The sequence below is a fragment of the Schistocerca americana genome, unplaced genomic scaffold (assembly GCF_021461395.2).
Source record: "Schistocerca americana isolate TAMUIC-IGC-003095 unplaced genomic scaffold, iqSchAmer2.1 HiC_scaffold_47, whole genome shotgun sequence".
NCBI classification, from domain to species: Eukaryota; Metazoa; Arthropoda; class Insecta; order Orthoptera; family Acrididae; genus Schistocerca; species Schistocerca americana.
In genome coordinates, this window is record NW_025726203.1 from 120001 (window position 1) to 125000 (window position 5000).

Sequence of the window (5000 nt, forward strand, 5' to 3'; positions counted from 1 at the left end):
TACCGTAACCTAACCTATATCGTACCGTAACCTAACCTATATCGTACCGTAACCTAACCTATATCGTACCGTAACCTAACCTATATCGTACCGTAACCTAACCTATATCGTACCGTAACCTAACCTATATCGTACCGTAACCTAACCTATATCGTACCGTAACCTAACCTATATCGTACCGTAACCTAACCTATATCGTACCGTAACCTAACCTATATCGTACCGTAACCTAACCTATATCGTACCGTAACCTAACCTATATCGTACCGTAACCTAACCTATATCGTACCGTAACCTAACCTATATCGTACCGTAACCTAACCTATGTCGTACCGTAACCTAACCTATGTCGTACCGTAACCTAACCTATGTCGTACCGTAACCTAACCTATATCGTACCGTAACCTAACCTATGTCGTACCGTAACCTAACCTATGTCGTACCGTAACCTAACCTATGTCGTACCGTAACCTAACCTATGTCGTACCGTAACCTAACCTATGTCGTACCGTAACCTAACCTATGCCGTACCGTAACCTAACCTATGTCGTACCGTAACCTAACCTATGTCGTACCGTAACCTAACCTATGTCGTACCGTAACCTAACCTATGTCGTACCGTAACCTAACCTATGTCGTACCGTAACCTAACCTATGTCGTACCGTAACCTAACCTATGTCGTACCGTAACCTAACCTATGTCGTACCGTAACCTAACCTATGTCGTACCGTAACCTAACCTATGTCGTACCGTAACCTAACCTATGTCGTACCTTAACCTAACCTATGTCGTACCTTAACCTAACCTATGTCGTACCTTAACCTAACCTATGTCGTACCTTAACCTAACCTATGTCGTACCTTAACCTAACCTGTATTGCGCCTTAACCTAACCTGTATTGCGCCTTAACCTAACCTGTATTGCGCCTTAACCTAACCTGTATTGCGCCTTAACCTAACCTGTATTGCGCCTTAACCTAACCTGTATTGCGCCTTAACCTAACCTGTATTGCGCCTTAACCTAACCTGTATTGCGCCTTAACCTAACCTGTATTGCGCCTTAACCTAACCTGTATTGCGCCTTAACCTAACCTGTATTGCGCCTTAACCTAACCTGTATTGCGCCTTAACCTAACCTGTATTGCGCCTTAACCTAACCTGTATTGCGCCTTAACCTAACCTGTATTGCGCCTTAACCTAACCTGTATTGCGCCTTAACCTAACCTGTATTGCGCCTTAACCTAACCTGTATTGCGCCTTAACCTAACCTGTATTGCGCCTTAACCTAACCTGTATTGCGCCTTAACCTAACCTGTATTGCGCCTTAACCTAACCTGTATTGCGCCTTAACCTAACCTGTATTGCGCCTTAACCTAACCTGTATTGCGCCTTAACCTAACCTGTATTGCGCCTTAACCTAACCTGTATTGCGCCTTAACCTAACCTGTATGGCGCCTTAACCTAACCTGTATGGCGCCTTAACGTAACCTGTATTGCGCCTTAACGTAACCTATATTGCGCCTTAACGTAACCTATATTGCGCCTTAACCTAACCTATATTGCGCCTTAACGTAACCTATATTGCGCCTTAACGTAACCTATATTGCGCCTTAACCTAACCTATATTGCGCCTTAACCTAACCTATATTGCGCCTTAACCTAACCTATATTGCGCCTTAACCTAACCTATATTGCGCCTTAACGTAACCTATATTGCGCCTTAACCTAACCTATATTGCGCCTTAACCTAACCTATATTGCGCCTTAACCTAACCTATATTGCGCCTTAACGTAACCTATATTGCGTCTTAACGTAACCTATATTGCGCCTTAACGTAACCTATATTGCGCCTTAACCTAACCTATATTGCGCCTTAACCTAACCTATATTGCGCCTTAACCTAACCTATATTGCGCCTTAACCTAACCTATATTGCGCCTTAACGTAACCTATATTGCGCCTTAACGTAACCTATATTGCGCCTTAACGTAACCTATATTGCGCCTTAACGTAACCTATATTGCGCCTTAACGTAACCTATATTGCGCCTTAACGTAACCTATATTGCGCCTTAACGTAACCTATATTGCGCCTTAACCTAACCTATATTGCGCCTTAACCTAACCTATATTGCGCCTTAACGTAACCTATATTGCGCCTTAATGTAACCTATATTGCGCCTTAATGTAACCTATATTGCGCCTTAATGTAACCTATATTGCGCCTTAATGTAACCTACGTTGCGCCTTAACGTAACCTACGTTGCGCCTTAACGTAACCTACGTTGCGCCTTAACGTAACCTACGTTGCGCCTTAACGTAACCTACGTTGCGCCTTAACGTAACCTACGTTGCGCCGTAACGTAACCCACGTTGCGCCGTAACGCAACCCACGTTGCGCCGTAACGTAACCCACGTTGCGCCGTAACGTAACACACGTTGGGCCTTAACCCAACACACGTTGGGCCTTAACCCAACACACGTTGGGCCTTAACCCAACACACGTTGGGCCTTAACCCAACACACGTTGGGCCTTAACCCAACACACGTTGGGCCTTAACCCAACACACGTTGGGCCTTAACCCAACACACGTTGGGCCTTAACCCAACACACGTTGGGCCTTAACCCAACACACGTTGGGCCTTAACCTGCTCTGTAATTGTCATACGACGCGTTAAATTAGTGTAGTGTTGCCTAACTGCAACCCCCGCAATATAGTTTGCTACTCGCACTGCCCGGTCCCCAGTGTATCGCTTCATGTTAAACACCTTGCAGCTATACACTGTAATGTGGATGGCAGCAGGACGTACATGCTCAATGCCCTTTGCAGTTGTTCATTGGCATTTGCAGTTGTTCATTGGCATTTGCATGGCGAAGCACTTAGCCTACGCTGTGGTACGGCCTGTGTCAACTGTCCGCTGATGTTGTACGTCCAAATCACACACTGTACTGCACATTGGTCCTCATGTACTGAATGATACATCGTGGTACATGTGACCGTACAACGACTGCGCCAACAACGGCGAACCATGCGGTCCAAATGTTGTGCACTCAGCTACGTGTCGTCTCCCTATAAGAGCTGGATTGCAGTGTGGTATGCCCTGGATGGCGATCAGCATGAGCCGTCTGTTGATGTAGTGGCGCGTGTTGTCAGACGTAGTCGTCTCTTCTCACACACCGTGATAGCATGGTGCACTGCGTTCCACATCTGCGACATGCGACAGAGGCCGGTTGACAGTCGTTCGCGCAATGGACATCGCATACGTACGGGGGCCACCTTCCACGTGTTCGCGAAGCGTGCACATGTTGTTGCGTGTATGTGGGCAGACATAGTGTGTCGTGACACCTGACACAGGCATGCAACAATCGTTGAATTTGCAAATGGCGATGGACGCCTACGTTTGCTGGTGACGTTACGCAAATGAACAACTGGTAAACCGTTGTGGTGCGGTTGTTCTCGCTAGAGGTGAATCAGTGATGGCGACGATCGGTTGAGCTACCAACCGGTTGTTCCAGCGATACCCACCATGCCCACGAACGTGAATGGCATCTGGGTGTGAAGCGATACGCGGCAGTGGCTGGGTGGGACCGTCCCCGGCCGGTGAGGGGGGGCCTCCCGGCGTGCTGGCCGCGCGGTGCGTGGGCGCACGCGCTACAGCCGGCTGGTGGGGGCGGCCAGTGGCAGGCGCGCCGGCCGACGGAGGCGGCAGGCGGCGCAGCTGCGCGCCGGCGCACCCTGCACGCGGCGCCGTGCGGCCAAAGTAGGTCCTCGCGGGCCCGGTGCGAAGCGTGGTGGACATCTGCAGTGTGCTGGTCCGATTGAGGACTGTGTGCGCTGAGGATGCGCCGCCGCCCGGCGCTCGGCGCCGCGACGCCGTCTGCTGCTCGGTCGCCTCTGCGGTTCTCGCAGGTGGTTTGTATCGCAGCTGTGCGGACGTGTTGGCGCGTGCGCTGTGCTGGGAGAGTTCGCTTCGGCACCCAAGTGGGGCTTTTGTCCTTCTGTGGCGCTGGCGTTGGAGCTGCCGGTCACCGTAGGTGGCGCGTGTTGTCTCCCGCCGGCAATGCCACGACAGCACGCTCCCGGGCCTCTGTCGGCAGCGGCAAGCTCAGTTGGGAGCACGGGTGGTCGCACCTAAAGCGTCTACTCGCCAAACTCCGGGCGATTGCGCCTCTCTCGAACCCGACCAAGTACTTAGGACGGCGCTGCGCGCCGCCGGGACCTGAGAGGGTTTCGAGGTGTATGGTGCAGGGGAGCTCAGCCTCCTCCTGTTTGCAGAATAATTGAGCGGACGCTTGCGTGTTCGCGCGGGCCCCCGGGACACACTCCCGGGCGGCCGGCTGCTCAGCTCTAGTTGACGCAGCTCCCTGGTTGATCCTGCCAGTAGTCATATGCTTGTCTCAAAGATTAAGCCATGCATGTCTCAGTACAAGCCGCATTAAGGTGAAACCGCGAATGGCTCATTAAATCAGTTATGGTTCCTTAGATCGTACCCACGTTACTTGGATAACTGTGGTAATTCTAGAGCTAATACATGCAAACAGAGTCCCGACCAGAGATGGAAGGGACGCTTTTATTAGATCAAAACCAATCGGTCGGCTCGTCCGGTCCGTTTGCCTTGGTGACTCTGAATAACTTTGGGCTGATCGCACGGTCCTCGTACCGGCGACGCATCTTTCAAATGTCTGCCTTATCAACTGTCGATGGTAGGTTCTGCGCCTACCATGGTTGTAACGGGTAACGGGGAATCAGGGTTCGATTCCGGAGAGGGAGCCTGAGAAACGGCTACCACATCCAAGGAAGGCAGCAGGCGCGCAAATTACCCACTCCCGGCACGGGGAGGTAGTGACGAAAAATAACGATACGGGACTCATCCGAGGCCCCGTAATCGGAATGAGTACACTTTAAATCCTTTAACGAGTATCTATTGGAGGGCAAGTCTGGTGCCAGCAGCCGCGGTAATTCCAGCTCCAATAGCGTATATTAAAGTTGTTGCGGTTA

The 5000-nt window shown here is 50.7% G+C and overlaps 1 non-coding gene across 1 annotated transcript in view; it reads left to right on the plus strand.

Moving 5' to 3' along the window:
* Window positions 1-4363: 4363 nt before the first annotated feature.
* The window catches only part of LOC124584019, a 1910-nt gene continuing 1273 nt past the window's right edge, over window positions 4364-5000 (plus strand). Inside the window, exon 1 of the ribosomal RNA XR_006974439.1 lies at window positions 4364-5000. This exon is cut by the window's right edge and continues 1273 nt beyond it. This is a non-coding gene — a ribosomal RNA (small subunit ribosomal RNA).